At 33.0% G+C, this 25,033-nt stretch overlaps 1 long non-coding RNA gene across 1 annotated transcript; it reads left to right on the forward strand.

The window, feature by feature from the left end:
- The first annotated feature begins 248 nt into the window (after nt 1–248).
- On the forward strand, nt 249–21,844 carry LOC116560787. The gene is made up of 3 exons (XR_004273136.1): nt 249–332; nt 6,083–6,084; nt 21,834–21,844. It is a non-coding gene; the product is annotated as an uncharacterized LOC116560787 (long non-coding RNA).
- The last annotated feature ends 3,189 nt before the right edge of the window (nt 21,845–25,033 follow it).

Here is a 25,033-nt window from a genome sequence, read left to right on the forward strand (position 1 = left end):
CTTCCTTCCTTCCTTCCTTCCTTCCTTCCTTCCTTCCTTCCTTCCTTCCTTCCTTCCTTCTTTCTTTCTTTCTTTCTTTTTCTTTTTCAATTTTTTTTAATGTGTCTGGTTTGGTATCAAGGTAATACTTGCTTCATGGACTGAATTTTGTAGCATTCTATCCTCTATTTTTTTGAATTGCTTCAGTATGATTGGTATTAGTTTTTCTTTAAATGTTGGGTAAAATTCAGCAATGAATTTATTGAATCCAGGCTTTTCCTCTCTGGGAGACTTTTTATTACGGTTTTAATCTCATTACTTGTTATTGGGCTATTCAAGTTTTGGACTTCTTCGTGGTTAAATGTTGAAAGGTTTGTGAGTCTAGGAATTTATTTATTCTAGGTTTTCCAGTTGATTGTAATATAATTACTCATAGTAGTCTAATGATCCTTTTAGTTTCCACAGTATCAGTTGTAATGTCTGCTTTTTAATCTCTAATTTTATTTATTTGAGTCTTAGTTTTTCTTGGTTAGTGTGACTAAAGATTTTTCAATTTTGGTTTTTCTCTAAAAATCAATTTTCATTTTATCCATGTTTTTGTTTTTTTGTTTCAATTTTATTTATTTGTGCTTTTATCTTTTTTATTTTTCTTCTACTAATTTTCCGTTGAGTTAGCTCTTGCATTTCTGGTTCTTTAAGAGATACTATTATAGATCAGGCATGGTGGCTTGTGTTTATAATCCCAGCACTTTAGGAGTTTGAGGCAAGCACATGGCTTAAACCCAGTTGTTTGAGATTAACCTGGGCAATGTGGTGAAGTGCTGTCTCTAAAAAATGCAAACATTAGCCAGGCATAGTGGCATGCACCTGCAATTTTAGCTGCTCAGGAGGCTGAGATGGGCATTTGGATTGAGGTTAAGGCTACAGGGGCCCATGATCGTGCCACTGCACTCCAGTCTGGGAAACAGAGCAAGACACTGCCTCAAAAAAAATATATTTATCATTAGGTTATTTTAAGTTTCTACTTTTCTGATTTAGGTACTTATTGTTATAAACTGTTCTCTTAGTACTGCTTTTGTTGTATCTTACAGGTTTTGGTATGTTGCATTGTCATTTTCATTTGTTTCAGTAAAACGTTTTAATTTTCTTTTTAATGCCTTTATTGACCTGCTGGTCATTCAAGTGTACATTGTTTATATATTTATTAACTCTGTTTGATTTATAGCGCAGATTAAGTCTGATGTTTCTTTATTGATTTTCTGTCTGGATTATCTGTTCAATACTGAAGGTGGGTTCTTGAAATCTCTACCTACTATTGTATTTGAATATTTCTCTCTCTTTAGCTTATATTTCCTTTATGAATCTGGATGATCCAGTATTGGATGCATATATATTTACAATTATTATGTCTTCTTCCTAAATGGAATCCTTTATCATGATATAATAACTTTCTTTTTCTCTTCTTACTTCTTCATCTCTTCTTTTTTTAAAAAAATATATATTTTATTGCATTTTAGGTTTTGGGGTACATGTGAAAAACATGCAAGATTGTTACATGGCAATGTGGTTTGCTGCCTTCCTCCCCATCACCTATATCTGACATTTCTTTCCATGTTATCCCTCCCCAACTCCCCACCCCCTGCTGTCCCTCCCCTAGCTCCCCACTACAGACCCCAGTGTGTGATGCTCCCCTCCCTGTGTCCATGTGTTCTCATTGTTCAACACCTGCTTGTGAGTGAGAACATGCGGTGTTTGATTTTCTGTTCTTGTGACAGTTTCCTGAGAATGACAGTTTCCAGGTTCATCCTGTTCTTTTTAAATAATCTATATGTTTATCCCCTATGCCAGGGAAACTGGAAACAGACAGAAGGGAACTGGTTTTTCTTTGCCATGAACGTGGCTTCAGGTTTCAGAATTTCTGTATATGGATGTGTTCCCCTTATACACAAAAGAACTACATGCAACTTCGGTGAGAATTCACTTCTTTTTAGAGTCAACGATAATATTTAAGATTAACTGCTGTTTTTGCAAGGTGCAAATAGTCTGTGTTCTTAGCATCATATGGAAACAGTGACTTAATGGTAGGAAGAGAATTATGAAACACATTAAAAGTTACCCTAGCTCTCAACACTTTGACTGTGGGGAAGCTGGGATATTTGCAAAAACTTCTGTGTATAAAATGGCAAAACAATAACCTGTGGTAAGTGAAAACAAACAGGAAATTAATTTTCACAGACCAATAATAGAGAAACTATTAAAAAAGCAATGATTCTGATAGACCCTCTGTGGTTTTCTTTATGTAGACCATTATGGCCCTTGTAAAATTAAATGTCATGCTTTCTTTTGTATCTAAAAACTTAAAAAATGATTATATTTTAGTTTTATTAATAATAAAACATTTATTATTATTATTTAAGTTTTGGGATACATGTGCAGAACAGGCAGGTTTAACATAGGTATACATATGCCATGGTGGTTCGCTGCATCCATTAACCTATCATCTACATTAGGTAGCATTTCTCCTAATTCTATCCTTCCCCTAATCCTCCACCCTTGACAGGCCCCAGTGTCTGATGTTCCCCTCCCTGTGTCCACATGTATTCATTGTTTAACACCCACTTATGAGTGAGAACATGTGGTATTTGGTTTTCTGTTCCTGTGTTAGTTTCCTGTGTTAGTTTGATGACGATTTCCAGCTTCGTCCATGTCTCTGCAAAGGACATAAACTCATCCTTTTTTATGACTGCGTTGTATTCCATGGTGTATATGTGCATATTTTCTTTATCCAGTCTATCACTGATGGACATTTGGGTTGGTTCCAAGTCTTTGCTATTGTGAACAGTGCTACAATAAATATATGTGTGCATGTGTCCTTATATTAGAATGTTTTATAATCCTTTGAGTATATACCTAGTAATGGGATTGCTGAGTCAAATGGCATTTCTATTTCTAGATACTTGAGGAATTGCCACACTGTCTTCCACAATGGCTGAACTAATTTACACTCCCACCAAGAGTGTAAAAGTGTTCCTATTTCTCTGCATCATTTCCAGCATCTGTAGCTTCCCAACTTTACAATGATCAACACTCTAACGGACCTGAGATAGTGTCTCATTGTGGTTTTGATTTTCATTTTTCTAATGACCAGTGATTATGTGCTTTTTATCAAGTTTTTTTGGCTGCATAAATATCTTCTTTTGAGAAGTGTCTGTTCATATCCTTCATATACTTTTTGGCAGGGTTGTTTGCTTTTCTTGTAAATTTGTTTAAGTTCTTGGTAGATTCTGGATATTAGCCCTTTGTCAGATGGACAAATTGCAAAAATTTTCTCCCATTCTGTAGGTTGCCTCTTCACTCTGATGATAGTTTCTTTTGCTGTGCAGAAGCTCTATAGTTTAATCGGATCCCATTTGTCAATTTTGGATGTAAACAGTCTAAAGAATTTTTTAAGCAACCTATTTAAAGTATTTTATATAGATATTATTACAAATGTTAAATTGATTATATGATAATCTGCTGTGATGCTTATTATGCCTTTATTCTCTATTGTTTAACTCTTGTTTGCTATTATTTTATTAGTAGTACGTTAGGTTTCATTTTATTAAGTTTACTATCATATTTTCTTTACTAAACAACTAGTATCAAAGAACCATCATTGACATTTTCTCCCAATTTACTATGGGCTGATTTTTCTTTTTTTTTTAAAATCTTTTTTTGTCTTCATACTTTAAGTTCTGGAGTACATGTGCAGCTTGTGCAGAATTGTTACACAGGTATACACATGCCATGGTGGTTTGCTGCGTCCATCCCCCTGTCACCTATATTAGGTATTTCTCTTAATATTATCCCTCCCCAATCCCCCCACCCCCCTGCTATCTCTCCACTACTCTCCCCACCCCTCAACAGGCCCCAGTGTGTGATGGTCCCCTCCCTGTGTCCATGTGTTCTCATTATTCAACACTACTATGGGCTGAGTTTTCTATTTAAAAAAAAGTACTTAGGAAAGAATATTCGACAATATTTCTGAAGTTTTTTTTTTTTACATTCATTAAGTTTCTTTTTATGTCAAATCTAAGTTATTGCTGATACAAATTACACCTGTTTCCTCTGAATCACTGGAATTGGGTGGTTGTCATTTTCTTTTACTGACATTAAGGACGAAACTTTTTACAGTGTCATTTACTTGTGACAAATGGTGCAGAATCATAAAGAAAAGATAAAAGTTAATTGGTATTCTTCAGCTCAATAACAAATCACTTCAAAGAAATTTACTAAAATTTTCCTGACTGATACCCCCAAACCTCAGTAATTATTACCACTTTGGTTACAAAATAATTGTGGTAAACTTACTCTGTTGACTTCATAACACTATCTAGTCTCACAATTTTAATAATTTGCATTTTAGTTTATTCACCTCCCCATTCTTTAATTTAATTATCTCATTCCTATATAAATATATCTTGGGAAAAAATCACTTAGAATGGAATTTACAATTGTTCTATATTTTTCAGCGACAGGCTTTATCCACAACTATATAAAGCAACAGCATTAATTGAAATCAATTTTAGTTATTCAATAAATGTGTATAGAATTTGCCAATTTCTGTGCATAAATTTAACGTTTTAACAAACATTAATCATTGAACTCTCTCCAGAATATTGTGGAGTAGATAGTATCATTGCATCCTTTTATTTTTCAGGAAAATAAAACAGAGGGTCAAGGAATTTGGCGAGGGTTTTCTGCAAGTTAGTTCGCTGTATCACTGGGATGCCAACCCAGGTAGATTTTTCCCAGAGTCAAGTGCTCTTAATCACAACGCAATTCTGTCTGCCCATGGTGTATATATATTTGTAGTTATATATGTAACCATATTAATGCATATCATATAATACCATCATTTAAACACTGGTAAATCTGTCTCCTAAATATGTAATTCTCTCCCTACCTAAATATTTTTCTATTATACCCCAGATATAACCATTTTTATTCTACCTGTATTCCAAGCCAAAAATCTACAAATGATTCTAAATGTTTTCCTTCTTCACATAACTACTAAGTTCCTAATTTGGCCATTATGCTGTCTGAAATGTTCAAACATCTATATATTTCTTGCCCATACATTATCTGTGCCTTTGTTCTGAGCTTTAATACTTCTCTCCAGAATGATAGACAGCATCCAGAGGAGTTATGTCAGCTGGGTGTGTTTCTCCTCTAGCACTCCCACAATGATTAATTTACACAAAATAATGAGTCAAAGTTTAGTATTCTCAGATCTTTTCTATAAAGCAAGCCAAGGAAGCTAAAAATAGGCACATATTTTACTTTATCCCTGAAATAAATGGAAATTTATCAATTATCCAATTAGTAATATTTTTCAGGAGTTTAACTATATTTTTGGATTACAAAATACAACTGTAAGATTAAGAGAAAAATTAAGGAGAGATTAAAGCAATAGAAATAAGTAAAATAACATTTTCTGAGTCAAACAATTTTTCAGCTGTTAGAATTACCACACATTTGCCATCTTTGAAGCTGAGTATTTATTACTTTGTCCCTGGAATATTTGAGGTCACATCAAATCTTTATTTGTCAGTTTAGCAGTTAACAGGAAATCCATACAAGTGTAATGGGCTTCTTTTCCATTATTCCTCAAGAAGACTTGGAATGTTTTGGAAAAGTGTGTCACTATTATTAAGTCATAGTATGATATCATTTATCTCAGAAAGGCAATGCAAGGCATTTCTGAGATGGATGACATCAATCTATGACTTAATAAGGTTAAGACTTAATAAGGTTAAGATTTAATTATGTTAATTGTACATTAAGATTTTACAGACACAGACTTTTAGGCACAAATTATTTAGGTATTTCCTAAGTTAACTGAGAAATATTAACCAGAGTTAGTGGGGAAATATTAATTACCTCTTGTCTCTGACCAGAGGACTCACAGGCGAGAAAGAAATAAAGTATTTTGATTGGCAGTCCAGTGTTCTTTCTCCTGCAATATAAATTATCTACAGTCCCAGGGAAATCATTAGCACAAGCATGAGTTTCTGACACAGACAACAATCACACCATTGTTTTCTCAGAACTTAATGAGAAGATGTATAAACACAAAGTAGAGAAGATGCCTCACCTAATCCAATTCATAAACCTTAGTGTGTGTGGCAAGAGGTTTCTATTACTGAGAAAGAACATGTTATCAACATGTATATTACTATTATAGTAGGAATTGAATTCCACATTTTCTTATAGAATGGATCAATTAATAATTGGCATAATATGTCTTAAGAAAAAAACAGGGATTTTACAACTTATAATAAAGCATTAATTCTGAACGACCAAGAATAGAAGATAATATAGACAGCAATGACTCTCTAAGGAGACATCTAACTAAAGAAGGACATCCAAGCTAGGTTCTGAACTGTCTCATAAGAAAGAGAAAGGAAGGTAGGATTCCACCTACTAGTTGACATCCGAAGTGATATTTGTTGGCAGAAGAAGTCTATCTTTATGTGGTAAGAATGTGACTGAATTACCAAAATTGTTGCAAGTCTAAGTTTACAATTTGAAACTCTGTAAGGTTCTGTTTCTATATTTAGTCTATAAAATCAATATTTATTTTAAACATATTTCTCTGATTAAGATATTACTATGCAAAGTGAATCAAAAGTATAATTCTTTAGCCTTAGAAAATGTCTGCAGTTTGAGTGTTCTAATGTCAATAATTTAATGATTAATAAATCATAAATTATTAAATCTTTTTAAATTTAAAATTTATTTTAGATACCAGGGATACATATGCAGGTTTGTTACAGGGAAATATTGCACCTAGGTAGTCAGTGTAGTACCTTATGTAGTTTTTCAACCTATACCTCCCTCCTTCTCTTTCCCGTCTAGCAGTCTGCAGTCTCTTGTTTAGGTTCTGCTTGTAAGTAAAAACATGCAGTATTTGGTTTTCTGTTCCTGTATTATTTTGCTTAGGATAAAGTCCTCCAGTTCCATCCATGTTGCTTCAAAGGACAATGATTTTATTCTTTTAAAATTTCTATATAGCATTCTGTGGTGTACATATACTACGTTTTCTTCATCTAGTCCACCATAAATTGGCAACTAAGTTGATTCCACACCTTTGCTATTGTGAATACCATGGTGATGAATAGATGAGTGCATGTATCTTTTTGGTGTAATGATCTATTATGGTGCATATATACTCAGTAATGGGATTGCTGGGTTGAATGGTAGCTCTGTTTTAAAATTTTGATAAAATTCTAAACTTCTTTCCACAGTAGCTGCACTAATTTGCGTTCCCACCAACAATGTATAAGCATTCCATTTCTATTTTTTTTTTTTTTGGAAGTTTTTAATATGACTGATGTGGGATGGTATGTCATAGTGGTTTTGATTTGCATTTTTCCAATAACTACTAATAATGAGCACTTTTTCATATGTTTGTTGGCCACTTGCATGTCTTTTTTTGAGAACCATCTGTTCATGTTCTTTGCTTGTTTTCTAATGGGGTTATTTGTTTTTTGCTTATTGATTTCATTAAGTTTCTTGTAGATTCTGGATATTAGACTTTTGTTGGATGCATGGTTTGCAAATATTTTCTTTCTTTCTGTGGGTTTTGTGTTTACTCTGTTGATAGTTTCTTTTGCTGTGACACTCTTTAGATTCATTAGGTCTCACTTGTTAATTTTATTTCCTTGCAATTGCTTTTGGGTAGTTAGCCAAAAATTATTTGACAAGGTCAAAGTTGATAAGGATATTTCCTAGGTTTTCTTTAAAGATTTTTATAATTTGAGGTCTTACATTTTAATATTTAATCCATTTGGAGTTAATTTTTATATATGGTGAAATGTAAGGGTCAAGATTTATTTTTCTGCATATGACAAGCCAGTTATCCCAGCACCATTTATTGAGTAGGAAGTACCTTTCCCATTGCTTATTTTTGTTAGCCTTGTCAAAGAGCAAATGGTTGTAGTTGTGCAATATTAGTTCTGAGTTTTCTATTCTGTTCCTTTGGTCTATGTGTCTGCTTTTGTGCCAGTACCATGCTGCTTTGGTTGCTGTATCCTTATACTGTAGTTTGAAGTTAGGTAATGTGATGCCTTTGGCTTTTCTATTTGTGCTTAAAATTGCTTTAAGTATTAAGGCTCTTCTTTGGTTCTGTATGAATATTGAAATAGTGTGTTTCTAATTTTGTGAAAATGATGTTGGTAGTTTGGTAGGAATAGCATTGAATCTATAAATTATTTTGGACAGTATTGTAATTTTAACGATATTGATTTTTCCAATCCATGAGCATGACATGTTTTTTCGTTTATTTGTATCATCTCTGATTTCTTTTAGCAGTGTTCTGTATTTCTTCTTTTAGAGGTCTTTCACCTCCTTAGTTAACTATACTTCTAGATATTTTGCTTTCTTTGTGGCTATTATAAATGAGATTGTGTTCTTGATTTGGCTCCTAGCTTGGACATTTTTGACATATAGAAGTGTTATAGATTTTTATTCATTGATTTTTACATATTGAAACCTTAGTAGAATTGTTTTTCATTTCTAGGAACCTCTTGACAGAATCACCAGGATTCTCTAGGTAGAGACAATCATAGCGTCAGTGAAGAGTTAGAGTTTGACCTCTTCTTTTCCTATTTTGCTGTCTTTTATCTCTTTCCCTTTCCTGATTGATCTGGCTGGAAATTTCAGTACTATGCTAAATAGGAGTGGTAAGAGTGGGCATCATTGTCTTATTCTGGTTCTCAAGGGGAATGCTTCCAGCTTTTGCCTATTCAGTGTAATGTTGTCTATGGGTTTGTCAGAGATGGCTCTTATTATTTTGAGGTGTGTTCCTTCAATGCCTAGTCTGTTAAGTGATTTTATCATTAAGCTATGTTGGATTTTATCAAAAGCTTTTTTGTGTCTACTGAGATGATCACATGTTTTTTGCTTTTACTTCTGTTTATGTGTAATTATATTTATTGAATTGTATATGTTGAAGCAGACTTGCATCCCAAGAATAAAGCCTACTTGATTGTGGGGTGTTAACTTTTTGATATGCTGCTTGATTTGGCTTGCTAGCATTCCTTGATTTTTCCATCTAGGTTTATCAAATATATTGGCCTGAAATTTTATTTTTTCATTTTGTCTCTGCCATATTTTTGTATTAACCTATGATGGCTTCATAGAATAAGTTACACAGAAACCTTGTTCCTGAATTTTTTGAAAACCTGTCAATAGGATTGGTACCAATTTTTCCTTGTATGACTGGTAGAATTTGACTGTGAATCCATCTGGTCTAGGGCTTTTGTTTGGCTGGTAGGTTTTTTAAATTTACTGATTCAATTTCAGAGTTTAATATTGGTTTATTCAAGGTCTCTATCTCTTTCTGATTCAATCTTTGAAGATTGTGTGTTTCCCAGAATTTATGCATTTTATCTATATTTTCTAATTTAAGGGAACAGAGTTGTTCTTTGTATTCTCTGAGGATCTTTTGTATTTCTGTGGGATCAGTTATAATGTGATCTTCGTTATTTGTGAGTGTACTTCTTTGGATGTTCTTTTTTTCTAACAATTTTATTTTAAATATTAACCCAAGGAGATATTTACCTTTTAATAGAAAGTGAATTTAGATTACAAAAGTGGAAAATGTGCTCTGTTTTAGTGTTTTTCTTTTCTGAGGAAGATTTTAAGTGCGATGTTAACATACAGTAGAGTGAGGCATCCAGGAATTTTATTTCAGATTTGAAAAATGAAAGTATTAGGCAAATATGTATAACTGAAACTGCCTTTGCAAAAATTATATCAGTGAGGGAGATTCGATCTAGTCCACCATCCTCTTGCTTTTAGCATTCAAGTTGCCAAGTGAGCTTTGAGAGACATTTAGTTTATAGATATTTTAAATGAAAGGGAAAAAAAAAAAAAAAAAAACCTAAAATGTTTTTAGGTTTTTAGCATTCAAGCTGCCAAGTGAGCTTTGAGAAACATTTAGTTTATAGATATTTCAAATGAAAGGAAAAACTAAAAACAAAAACAACAACAAGAAAAACCTAAAAGAAACACATTTAAAAACACACATATACAGCATGCTGTTGAAAAATGCATTTTAAGAAAATGCAGTAAATATTGTGGCCAACTAGTAGTAGTGCCAACTACTAGCTCAACATGATTTTAACTTGCTTTAAAATAATGAAAAAACTACATTTTCTTCCCTCTTACTTTTTATCATTTTACATGTAATAGGCTTTAATCTTTATATAATATATTTGGAAAGAAATGTATTGATAACTACCAATTAAATAGCACTTGGTGTCATGAATTATTCTAAACACTTTTAATGTTGTTTGTGTGTACCCAAGGAAATTTCATAACACTTCACAACAATTTCATATATTAAAAAATGATGACTTGAAAAAATCATTGCAATTAGAAGTTAATCTATTCTGATTAGTCAGATGTCAGTAATGTGATTTTCCTGTTGGGACATAATAATTACTGAAGAACAAGGACCAGATGAAAGAAAATGGACACTTTAAGATTTGCAATAAGATTACTTTATATCCCTGACTATGACTGATAGGGTTTGGCTGTGTCCCCACCAAAATCTCACCTTGAATTGTAAGTCTCTTAATTCTCACTTGTCATGGGAGCGGTCCAGTGGGAAGTAATTGAATTATGGGGTGGGGGGCAGATATTTCTTGTGCTGTTCTCATGGTAGTGAATCAGTCTCACAAGATCTGATGGTTTTATAAAGGGGAGTTCCCCTGCACATGTTCTCTTGCCTGCTGCCATGTAACAGGTGACTTTGCTCCTCATTTTCTTTCATCCATGATTGTGAGGCCTCCCCAGCCACGTGGAACTGTAAATCAATTAAACCTCTTCCCTTTATAAATTACTCAGTCTCAAGTATGTCTTTATTAGCAGCCTGAGAATAGACATTCAAAAGAAGAGAAATGAGATAAGAATAATCTTGGCCGGTTATGGTATTGCATGCTTGTAATCCCAGAACTTTGGAGGGCTGAGGTCTGTGAATCACTTTAGGTCAGGAGTTCGAGACCAGTCTGGCCAACATGGTGAAACCCATCTCTACTAAAAATACAAAAATTAGCCAGACATGGTGGTGCATGCCTGCAATCCCAGCTACACAGGAGACTGAGGCAGGAGAATCACTTAAACCCAGAAAGGTGGAGGTTGCAGTGAGCCGAGATCATGCCACTGTACTTCAGCCTGGGTGATAGAGTGAGACACTGTCTCAAAAAAACCCCAAAACAAAAACAAAACAAAAGGAATAATCTTATGACTGTGAAAGACACATGTTTTCAAAGATTTTGAATGAAAACATCTTAATAAATTCCTGTAAGATTAATGAGAAAAATCTAAAATATACATATCTCCCTGTAGAAATGCCATGCTCAACAAAAATAAATGTTATTAAATTAGTTATGAAAATGGGATGTAGGTGTCTTGGAAAATACTGCATGGCTAACAAGTGGCATGACTTCTATGAAGGGATGTATAGAGTTACGTTATTTTGGCAACTAAGTTTTAGACTTGTAAAGGGATGAGGCACAATGTGAGGAATGGTAAATTATTTTAAACAAACAAATTACGAATTTATGTCTTGTACAGGTTTTTATCATGTATAATAGTTTTGTCTGCGTGAAAATAATACTAACTCCTGTTATCTAAACACTGTTATTTGTGACTGTGGCAGGTCTCCCAATATGGACAAGTTCAAAGTTTGTTTCTAGAGAAAATCAAGAAACAAACGTGTTCACAATTACTGGTCTTTTTTCATAATAAACACACTTACAAATATAATTAGGATACATTGCATTTCAAATGTAAGGTTTTTAAAAGAAGTGCAAAGTGTTGCTGCCTGCTTCAGACAATTAGCTGTTGCTAGAGGTAGAGCTAACCAAGCATTATATGGAAGAAGATACAGAAGTTTAGCATTTGTGTATGTCTAGTAATGTGTGAAAGACAATTCACTAGTGGAGGATCCCTGTTCTGTAAAGGTTAAGTGGATTAAATCAAAGTCCTTTACAGACTACATTGAAAGGGAAGATGTTAAAGTGGGGCATGTCTCCGGAAGGCAGTGTCAGCCAGGGGTCTGAAGAGGGTCTGCCCTGAGGAGAAGACTTTCAGGTGAATGACTCACAAGGAGACCTCCTATATGATTTACACACGTACCCACACAGTACATCTTCATTACCAGAGGACAGGCTCCATTAGGCCGACACAGTCACACATAGAGTCCCTCTTCAGAGGGAAAAATTATTGTGGAGACCTCAAATTCGCAGAAATGTAAAAACTATAATTTGATCCTTGCCCTCTTTTCAAAAAACAAAAGTAGTATTTCATTATTTTTTTTTCCTTATTTTCTCTGACATGGTCATTAAAATCTCAAATAAGTAATTTTAGGGGACACAAGACACTTTAAATAACATAATTTAAACCCTCTTTCTACTGAGATCTTGAGACAATGTTGAAGCTTTATACAATAAAGAATTGGTCATTAAGCCAGGTGTGTTGGCTCATACCTGCAATCTCAATACTTTTAGGGGGCTGACATGGGAAAATACCTTGAGCTCAGGATTTTGCGACCAGCCTGGACAACATAGTGAAATTCTGTCTCTGAAAAATAAAAAGTAAAAATTCAGTGGGGTGTGGCTGCGCATACCTGTAGTCCCAGCTACTCAGGAGGCTGAAGTAGGAGGATCACTTGAGCCTGGGAGGTTTAGGCTACAGTAAACCAGGATCTTGTGCACTCCAGCCTTGGTGACAGAGTGAGACAGTCTCAAAAAAAAAGAAAAAATTGTCATCAACATAATTACATCAGTTAATAAAATGCAAGCAAATATATATCATTTGATGCTGCTCCTTTGATTTATATCTCCCATTAAAAGAATTGTATTCATAAATTCAAATTTCACATACCTATTTTAATAGAGTAGACACATGACTAGGAACATTATGCTTATTACTTTGGTTGGCACATTCACCTGGAATATTGCATTAATTCATTTGCTATTCACTAAGTAAAGAAGAAGAAAAAATTATAATGTGAATTATTTCAATTAAAGTTTTAGATTTGGGGCAATGAAGAGAACTAGTTTTCATCAATCAAATATTGGTTAGATACAGTCTATAAATGGCTGTGAGAAATTATTTCTTATGCTTAAAGACGAACTTAGTACTATCGTTAGAATATACTATTATTTTTTGCTTAAAAAATATTCTAATATATTTTACTTTTCAGAGTAAAATTTGCTAGATAATCTTAAGCAGTTCCATTCAGTATTCTCTACAATTAATAATCCAAAATAATTTGCATAGACCTATAAAGATGATACATGAGAATGATTTGTATTTTTTAAGAATAAATGAATCTTGTGTCAGTTTGCTGAGAATGATGGTCTCCAGATTCATCCATGTTCCTGCAAAGGACACGAATGCATCCTTTTTTATGGCTGCATAGTATTCCATGGTGTATATGTGCCACATTTTCTTTATCCAGTCTATCATTGATAGGCATTTGTGTTGGTTCCATGTCTTTGCTATTGTAAACAGTGCTACAGTGAATATGCATGTGCATGTGTCTTTATAGTAGAAAGATCTATAATCCTTTGGGTACATACCCAGTAATGGGATTGCTGGGTCAAATGGTATTTCTATTTCTAGGTCCTTGAGGAATCATCACACTGTCTTCCATAGTGGTTGATATAATTTACACTCCCACCAACAGTGTAAAAGCATTCCTATTTCTCTACATCCTCTCCAGCATCTGTTGTCTCCAGATCTTTTAATGTTAGCCATTCTAACTGGTGTGAAATGGAATCTCAATATCGTTTTGTTTTGCATTTCTCTAATGACCAGTGATGATGAGTATTTTTTCATGTTTCTTGGCTGCATAAATATCTTCTTTTGAAAAGTGTCTGTTCATATCTTTCACTCATTTTTGGATGTGTGTTTTTTTTTGTTTTTCTTTGTGTTTTTTTGTTTGTTTGTTTGTTTTTAAATATGCTTTAGTTCTTTGTAGATTCTGGATATTAGCCCTTTGTGAGATGGGTAGATTGCACACATTTTTTCCCATTCTGTTGGTTGCCCGTTCACTCTAATTATTGTTTCTTTTACTGTGTAGAAGCTCTTAAGTTTAATGAGATCCCATTTGTCTATTTTGGCTTTTGTTGCCATTGCTTTTGGTGTTTTAGTCATGAAGTCCTTGCCTGTGCCTATGTCATTCATATCCTTTGAATGAGCTTTTTTGTTTTTTCTTGTAAATTTGTTTTAGTTCTTTGCCTACGTCCTGGATGGTTTTGTCTATGTTTTCTTCTAGAGTTTTTATGGTGTTAGGTCTTATGTTTAAGCCTTTAATCCACCTGGAGTTAATTTTAGTGTAAGGCATCAGAAAGGGGTCAGTTTCTGCTTTCTGCACATGGCTAGCCAGTTTTCCCAACAGCATTTATTAAACAGGGAATCCTTTCCCCATTGCTTGTTTTTGTGAGGTTTGTCAAAGATCAAATGGTTGTAGATGTGTGGCATTACTTCTGAGGCCTTTGTTCTGTTCCATTGATCTATATCTCTGTTTTGGTACCAGTACCGTGCTGTTTTGATTACTGTAGCCTTGTAGGATAGTTTGCAGTAAGGTAGTGTGATGCCTCCAGCTTTGTTCTTTTTGCTTAGGATTGCCTTGGCTATGCAGGCTCTTTTTTGGTTCCATATGATGTTTAAGGTGGTTTTTTCCAGTTCTTTGAAGAAGGTCAGTGGTAGCTTGATTGAGATAGCATCTAATCTATAAATTACTTGGGGCAGTATGTCATTTCCACGATACTGATTCTTCCTAGCCATGAGCGAATGTTTCTCCATCGGTTTGTGTCATCTCTTATTTCCTTGAGCAGTGGTTTGTTTAATTAGCATAGCATTGTAGCAGGAGTTTGAGGCTGCAGTAAGCTATTATTGCCCAACTACACTCCAGCCTGGACAGTGGAGCAAAATCATGTATCACACAAAAAAAGAAGAAGAAGAAGAGGAAAAATTAGTCTTTTCCTAATTTTATTCTATCTTTCTTGTGTCCATTATATTTCAGCCTAAATGAGAAACATATCTTTTTATAATTTACATTAAAAATATAAAAGAAATTATGGAAATTTAAAAAATGGACAATTGTGCTATTCTGGAAAGAATTAACTCAAACAAATTTATCAATGGATAAAATAATCAGATGAAAAAATAATGGCTATTCCATGATAGCAGTATCTGGTGTCATCACTGAACAAACAAAGTATGATTATAAACAAACAAAAATCATTCTTTGTTTATAAACAAAATATGATTGTAAAAACTTAAACGTTAACTGTTATATAAACTTGCTGAATACTGTATCAAATTTTCATATTTCTGCATCTTTTTACTTTCTTAAATATCTAAACACTAATTTTTTGAGTAAATAAATACAACCTATCTCTGAACTAACAGATTCTGTCGAGTCAAAATTTAAGGTAGGATAAACATTGACTACTTAATTGAAGTGAGTAGGAGAAAACACACAACATGTATTTCATTACTCAGGGCCAGCCTTTGTGATCTAATCTATTGGTATTTTTTGGTATGTTATCTCTTTTATCTTCCTGTCCTAATATATTTCAGTAAAGCACTTTTAATAGAAATAATTGCATCTTCACACACCTATTTATTTCAATTTAATGATTAAAATATGTTCAACCTTAGATAATAAATAAAACAATATAATGTAATATTTTCAGAAATTGCTCCTTTTCATTCCACATTTATCAAATAAACATTGTAGAGATTTGAGAACAGGAAGACCAAATGCCAGCACTGTCAAATATTTTTACCTGTAGTCTCTAAAATGTGGTCAAATTCATTCTGACTTCACAGACAGCCATAGAAAAGACGCTTTAAGACACATTTTAATTTTTGCTAAATTCACAAATTTTACATTGATGAGAACTGTCATGTATTTATGTGCAAATAGTGTCTTCCTTTGAGGTCTCACTTTACGAAGGCAAAAAGAGCATATTTTGCCTTGGAGCACTTCATTTTCATGAAAAGCCATATGAACCTAGACACTAATATATTATTTTAATTTGAAATAATTCTTTCATTCGGAGTAAGATTATAATGAACCACCTTGCAAGTTTCCTCATATTTACAATACTGTGGTGAAAAATATGTAAAAGCATGTATTTAAAAACTTCTTACCAAGAAAACTAATTTGCATTATGTGTAAGATAATTCTTTACAGAAGCAAAATAGTTAAAATTTTGCTTGTATAATTTTTCTTTATAAAAGCAAAATAGTTAAAGTTTTGAGAAACATTCTGTTTACAAACAAGATACTTAATGTGAAGTGTTTATATCTTTAAAAGTCTACGCTAAATGGGTAAGTTTATTTCACACATTAGCAAAAAAAGTAGACTTGAAACAATTATCATGATATATTTCTATAAAAATTCACATACATGCATATACACTCATTACCATTTATTGTATGCAAATTGAAATAAAATGCTCTTTAATTCTAATTCAATTTCCTCATGCAAATTGATTTTTGCTTCCCACAACTTTATACTTATATACTTTTATACACACACACACACACCACACACACACGCACACACACACATACACACAGGAAATAATATAAGAGTTAATGAAATTAACATGAAAAACAATATCCTGGAGGCAGTGTATATAATGATCATATTTATGCAAAATAGTTTATATTAATTCAATGTCATACAAATATTTATGGAGTTATCAAAGAAAAAATATTAAAGGAAAATCAAAGAGAACAAAGACAATGGAGAAGTTGCCTTCAAAAAATGAATAATTTTTAATAATTAACATTTAGTTTTCATGCTGATGCAAACCAAAAAACAAAAAAAACACAGAGGCAAAAGTTGCATGTGTATAAAAGATAGCAGCTAGAATTAGAGAACTTTTTTTTTCCTTATCATCTCCTTTTCTAATTTGAGTTCATTCTTAAAAGGCTTTTGAATACCTACCTACCTGTATCCCCTGATAATGACCTCGGTACATTTCCACAGTAGGTTGCTGGAAATACACTACTGGTTCAAAACAAAAGCCACAAATAGTTGAGAGGTGGGAAAAAAAATGAGGAATATCATTAGGATCAGAAATTAGTAACAATGTTAATTCAAATAGTTAAATGACTGCTGAAACCAGCATAAACTTGGGGCCATGCATCTATTCTAGCATGCTGGATTTAGCATTTATTGGACAATGCATGTGCTTATACATCTTGGCAATAGGATACAAAAACAAAAATGAAAAACACTGTTCAACACTTATGAGTGAGAACATGCAGGGTTTGATTTTCAACCACCATGGCATGTGTATATCTATGTAATAGTCCTGCAGGATCTGCACATGTGCCCCAGAACCTAAAGTATAATTAAAAAAATAATAATAATAAAAAAAGAAAAACAAACAAGTGTTTATTGGGAGTCTTAAAATGTGCCTCAGAACACTCTAAGCATATCCTTAGACACCTAGCCAAAACTAGTCAAAAACAACAATTCTGGATGAAAATGCTCTAAATATAGCCCTCAAATAATTCCCAGAGATAAATTTCCAAAAATTATTAGCCCACATAAAAAACAGGAGAACACTTCTACCATGAGCAAATATAACAGTTTTTTAAAAAACGCCTCCTAAAAATTGTAGCAATTTTAATTTTTGATTTACAGTAACTATAATATGTATATTTTATTTATTTGAAATTAAAGGTTTATAAAACACATGATTAAGGAGCATGAGATTCTCAAAATTGACTAATTTTGAAAAGTACTAAATACGGCTTCTAGAAATTAGATACATAAACATAAATATTTTAAACATTTAAAAATCTAACAAATATTAGATGATATTTACAGCAATTATATTCAGATAAAGAAAGGATTGGCTGGGCGAGGTGGCTCGCGCCTGTAATCCGAGCACTTTGGGAGGCTGAGGTGGGTGGATCATGAGGTCAGGAAGTCAAGACAAGCCTGACCAACATAATGAAACCCCTTCTCTATGAAAAACACAAAAATTAGCCAGGCGTGGTGGCACATGCCTGTAATGCCAGCTACTCGGGAGGCTTAGGCAGGAGAATCACTTGAACCTGGGAGGTGGAGGTTGCAGTGAGTTGAGATCACACCACTGCACTCCAGCCTGGGCTACAGAGCAGCATCCTGTCTTAAAAAAATAAGAAAAATCTACTCTCTTACCCTTAGCATGCCTACATCCACATTAAACTTTCCTCTTCACCTGTAATTATCAGAAAAGAAAATATTGAGCTTTACTATGTTAAAGTGAAACTTTAATAATTAATGTCTCCAATTTTCCTAAACTGAGACCAAGAGGAAAAGCAAATGGCCAAAATCATAGAAAAAGTGAGGGGTAGAGACATATTTAGAATTCAGGTCTCCTATGATGATGTTTTGGTAATGAACTCATTCTAACAACAAATTTAACATTTAACTCCGTCCTCTCTCTCTCTCTCTCTCTCTCTCTCTATGTTGCTTTCCCCGTTGTTCTCTATTTTCCTCTCTCTGAAGTTATTTTTATCATATACTCTCATTAATATTATCCTCTGCATTTCTGAAAGTTCCTTCAGTCAATAACAGAGCTGGTCACATATACTTGTTTTGCCGTGTGCTTTCCCTTTTATTCTGAGTTCCTTGAATAGTATTAGCATTTTTCTGTGTAGTTGTATACACATATATATGTACACTTGTGTGTATGTATTTGTTTGATCGTCCCATTTGGATAATAAAACTCTCATTTATGAATTTTCCCTACACGTTTTACATACCTAGTAACTTGTGATTAATGAAGTAACATCTCAATTTATGAGATGTTACTTCACTTATTCAATTCAATTCAAATACTATATCAGATACCTACTGTCTATTGAGAATTGTGCTACATGCCAAGAAAGCAGGTGTGGCTGGAACCTATGAGCAAGAGAAAAGAGGGAAAGAAGCCCCTTGAAGCAGTTGCAAGGCTGGGCCCATGTAAGATACCAAAGGGCAATGAAAAGCACAGTCAGGCAGTTGAGTCTTATTACAGGATAAAATGAAGTAATGGAATGACCTGATCTACATTTCAAAAGATCATTATGACTTCTGTGTGGAGCATATTTTAGGGTTATAAGTAGAAACCAGAAACCTGTTCAGAAACGTTTCTACTAGTCATGGTCCTGGACTAAGGCAGGGACAGTGAAGTGAAATTATAGAGATAGAGAAAGGCAGAGCTAAAGATAGACATGAAGAGAGAAAGAAGCGGTGTGTGGTTTGAGATCAATTGTGGGATGAGAGACGTGGATGTGAATGAGGACTTTTGCACAGACTGACATGGACTCTGACTGAAAATGAAGATTTCTAGGAATCCGGCCTTGACAACCTATATGATACTTCACTGTGTGTTAAATAATGCTTCCTATTTTAATAACATTTTAGAATTTATGTAATACATGTTTTCCTTATATATACACGCTGTCTTTGATGCATATGTTAATTTTTCTATGCAGATAAACAAACTAAAGTTCTGAAAAATACTATATTGGCCAATTTCACAAGCACAGTAAACAGCAAAATCAAACCCTAAAGGAAGTTCAATATGCTTTCCATAGCCCTACCCCTACAGAGTTACCCCAATGATTGATTTTCATCCATAACAACAAAATAGCCCTCAAGCTGATCAAATGAGGAAGTTGAGTAGGGAGTGAAAAAAAAAAAAAAACAAAAACGGTTGCTTACATAGTTTAATAAATAACAAGGACAGGAAGACAGGAAGCTAAGTTGGTTGAGTTGCAAAACTTTTTGAGTTATGTACTGACCTTATTTTCTGTAAAAGAGCAGTGCCTAAGGCACAAATTGGTCTTATAAACAATTTCAGAATATACCAAGTCTACTAGAAAACAGTTTATTTGTCAAGACCCATTTTTGTGTCCTCCTTGTCTTAATCTTCTGTAAGCAATTTAGGACTCCCTTCTGGCACAATAATAGAGCTAAATAATGTAGCTAAACATGCATATTATTGGAACGTTTTACAAGAAGTGAATTTTTTTACATGCCAAAATTTATTCTTTTAACACAAAATGGAATACATTACTAAATACAAAAACATTCAAAATCATGCATTCAATGAAATGACTGAAAGAACTCAGAATAATAAGAAAGAAAATATCCTTGATTTTTAAAATCTTAACAGAGAGAAAAGTAAACTATCTCTTGAATGTGCTAGAATTATATTTGACTTTACACTATCAAGATGATGGGATTTAGAGAAAGCAAATATTCTAAACCTTTATTTGAAAGAGATAGATTTCCACAATTTTATCTTAATGCCACAGGACTAATTTTATGCTCATAAAATATTTACTGTCTTTGGAGGAAATAATATATATAGAAACAGCAATGATGTCATTTTAGACACTTTATTAGAAAAATTATTAAAGGATATGAATACAAACATTAAGATACTTAAATGAAATTATTGGAGTTTAAAAAATTATAATGAATAAGAACGTTTTAAATATGTGTATGCCTAAATACATATATCATACTTTTGCTCATGCAGGTTATATAGTATACCCCAGTGCCTCAGAATTGAAAAACAGGAAGAGGATAATGACAAAATATTCATAAAATATTGGTGAACACTGTTATAAATTACCCAGTTTTCTGTATTTCAGATTTTTCCTACTTAAAAAAATTTATACATAGCATTTGTTTTTTTCAGTCTCATTTGGTCTATTCCATGTCTAATTCTACAATAATTTGTATAATTACCTGTGGTTAAAGACAATGAATAATTTCATCTTTGATGCACATGTGAACTTCTTGGAATCACTTACAAATTGAGATTTCTGAATTCCATTTAGAATGAAGAAAGCAAGTGTCAAATTTAGTAAATCTAAAAGTTATTCTGATGATGATTTTTTTGGTCCCAAACATATTTTTAGGATATGTCTTGTTAGAAAGACAGAGTGTGAATTTCTATTTCTCCAGATTGTCTCCAAATTTGGTGTTATCCAACTTTGAAACTTTGTCTATTGAAAAACCACTATCTCACTGTTGTTTTCATTAGTATCTCTAATAAAAGTGATGAATACATATTTAAATATATCTTCTCATTCTTCTTAGCCATCTGGGTTTCCTTTGCCAATTGCAAATTACCTATGCTTTGATAATTTTTCTTTTGTGCTTTCATTATTTTTCTCCTTGATTTGCAATATTTCTTTTGTTAGTGTACTTGTTTATTCTTTGTCATATTTAAAAGATATAATTTTAGGGCTTTTTTCAATTTTATAACTTGAAGAAAAAAACACTATAGAAATTCTACTGCTAAACATAGCGAGAACTTTTGTGGTTTCCCCAAGTGCGTCATAGGATATATCATGATTGTGTTTATCATCTGTCTCCTCTATTAAAGTATATATCCTATGTGGACAGCATTCAAATTTGATTTATTTCTGGAATCAGCAATGTGTCAAAAGGACGTCAGCCCATATTCATCATAACACATTTAATATTTTCACATGAATAAATTATTTTGGCATTTCTATGAAACCATGCTGTTGAGTAGGCTGTGACCTAGGGGGTACAAAGTGGTTATTGCTCTCTTTCTTAAGTCACTATTTCAGGTACCCTTTGTTGGATATTCCATTCCCATTATTTAGCAGTATTTGTGATATAGCTTATAGTATTTTTTTTTCTTTGAGGTATTGAAATAGGCTAGTTCACAGCTATTAAAATGTTTTGTGTACAGACTCTAGATCACCAGGCCTTTTCATACCTCTTTCAATGCCTCTGTGATCCCTAGAGCTTAGGCTTCCATGTTGCCTCAGTGGGAATGGGGTGCATTTAAATTTTTGCTCCCAAAGCTTTAGTTTTCCCATCCCATTTTATCTGCATTCTGGCTTCTCAGTAGTCAAGGAAGGGAATTAAGGCAGGGGGGGAATGTGTTAAAGGAAAATGACAAATTATTTAAAAAATAATGTTGTCAAATCTGACTTCCTGTCGTCTATGGGTTGCAGGTGCCTGGAGATTTATTATGTAGGATTTTAAAGTGTTCTGCTGAGTATAGTTTATCTGCTTTTGCCAAACTGATTGGGATTTGTCTCCCTCGACAAGGACATTATAAAACAAATCAATATTCTGTTTCTGCTGAGATCAACTTACCTCATAAGAAAGCATCTCATGAAGGAACCTGAATCATGACTTAAGTTTTGCATTCCTCTGCAAGATTTCCTTGATTAAGAGGGAAAAAAATGCATCCTTGCTCCACCAAATCGCGGAAATTCAACTTTCCAACCGCTTCCCTCTCTTCTTGCTTGGTTGTTACAGATATCTCTAGCCCATTCTTCTTCAAAGTGAAGGATAGATTATCCTGGAGAATATTTAAGAATTTTTAAGGACTCATGAATTCTAATCATTTTAATGTCTTCATCTTTAACTTCTAAAAATATTTGTTCCAATGCCATGCATGAGAAAAAGTCTCAACAAACTGAAAAACAGAGAAGAATTTCCTTAATGTGATAAAAGATTTCTAATCTGAAATTAGAAATACAATACTTTTTGTAACCCTCAAATTAAACACTTACGCATAAAGCTGAATAAAATATGTAAGGTAAGCTAAAAGTCTAATCAAAGTAATAAAAGAAGAACTAAATAAATAGATCTTTCATATTCATGGATAAAAGACTTAATATTGTCAAGGTGTCAGTTCTTACCAAATTAAAATATAGATGTAATGCATTTTAATCAAGAGCTCAGAAAGTTATGTTGCGGTTATTGCCAAACTGATTCTAAAGTTTATATGAAGAGGTGAAAGACCCAGAATAGCCAATTCAATATTGCAGGGGAAGAACAAATTCAGACTACTGACACTGCCTGACTTCAATACTTACTATAAAGCTACAGTAATCCCGACAATGTTGTATTAAAGAAAAAATTGATAAATAAATCAACAAAACAGCCCAGAAATAGACCCACATAACCACACTGCCATTGTATTACTTTTGCTGTTTAGTCAAAGATCAGTTGACTTATCAATGGAGCAAAATAGCCTTTTCAACAATTGGTCCAGGAACCATAGTATTTCACATGCCCCCATTCACCAAAAGAAAATCCAAACACAAACTTTATACCCTTCACAGAAATTGCCTCAAAATGAGTTATAGACCTAATATAAAGTACAAAATTATAATGTTTCTGCAGGAAAACAAAGAAAAAATCTTGGGTTTGGGATGATCTTGGATATGGTAATGGCTTTTTAGATAAAACACCAAAGACATGACCTGTGAAAGAATTGTTAAACTGAACTTTGTAAAAATTAAGAATTACTTATCTGAGAGACACTGTCAAAAGAATGAGAAGACAAGCAACAGATTAGAAGAAAATATTTGTGAAAATACAAGTAATAAAGGACTATTTTTAAAAATATATGAAAGAACTTTTACAATGCAGCAATGATCAAATGAGCAACCCAATTTACAATTGGACAAAAGACCTAAAAGCACACCTATGAGATGGCCAAAATAGAAAGCACTGACAATACCCGATGCTGATATGGATATGGAACATTAGGAACTCTCATTTATTGCTGGTGAAATTACAATATGGTATCAAATTTGATAGTTTCTTCTAAAACCAGGTATATTCTTCTTTTTTTTTTTTTAAATTCATCTTCCTAACTGAAAAAGAATTCAAGTATATTCTTATCATATGACCCAGCAATTGTATTCTTTGTTATTTACCCAAATGAATTGAAAACTTCTGTCCACACACAAATCTGCACATAGATGTTTTTAGTATCTTCATTTATAATTGCCAAAATTTGGAAGTAACCAAGATGTCCTTAAGTAGGTGAATAGACGAGTCAACAGTGGTATATCTAGACAATTGAATGTTATTCAAGACTAAAAACAAATAAGCCATTGAGCCATTAAAAAACATTGGAAAGACAAAGTAAAAGAAACCAATCTGGAAAGGCTTAATATGGTAAGATTCTAACTATATGAAAGTGTGGAAAATATAAAACTGTGGAGACAGTGAAAGGATTAGTGGTTGCCAGAGGTAAAGGGGAAAGGAGAGATGAGTAAGCAGAGCACAGAGGACTTTTAGGGCTTTGAAAATACTCTGTTTGATACTACAATGGTGGATACGCATCATTATTCATTTTCCCACATCCATAGAATATACAAGAGCAAGAGTGAACCTAATGCAAACTGTGGACCTTGAGTGATCCTGTTGTGTCAATGTAGGTTTATTTATTTTAACAAACATAATACTTCGGTGTTGAATTTTGTTAGTGGGGAAGGCTATACATATGTGGTATATGGAGTATATAGGATATATCACTTCTTGCTGCTCAGTTCAAAGAAAGAGATAGTTAAGTGATGAGCCACAAATAATAAGCTTATTGAGTTATTATATTTAATAGCTAGTGAGTGTTATGAGGAGCATGGCTTTGGAAGACATATCCATTTCCTATGTGATGCTTTATAAGGTGAAATTTTGCCAAATGATAAAGGTTTTTTAGAAATTTTAATTTATGAAATTTAAACTCTGAATTTCTTTTGGTATATACATCATAACATTTTCTTGAGGGTAAAAACATTTTTAAAATAGAGAAAGCTGCCATGCATCCTACAATCTATATACATCTGCATATAATTCAACTGTAATGTAAATCATATGATCACAATTTTTATGTTGAGTGAATATTAATTAAAAAGTATAAATGAGTTCAAAGTTTTTTAGTGCCATCCGTATTTCTGCAGAAATGATTCATTAACTCTTAAAGAGAATTAACAGTGAATTATCAAAGTTAGCTATTTTGTCAAATAAAATAAAACCTATAAAAATTCAGTGTCATAATATTAACTAAACAAATTGTTTTACATAATATAGATAATAGGAATTTTTATTCTATTTTATTTATGACTTCAATAATTGATTCACACTCCTTTCAAAATCAATAATTGTAGAATATTATCATCCTGAATATATAATATGCAT

Source organism: Sapajus apella, unplaced genomic scaffold, assembly GCF_009761245.1.
Source record: "Sapajus apella isolate SASKATOON/1434 unplaced genomic scaffold, GSC_monkey_1.0 scaffold27, whole genome shotgun sequence".
NCBI classification, from domain to species: Eukaryota; Metazoa; Chordata; class Mammalia; order Primates; family Cebidae; genus Sapajus; species Sapajus apella.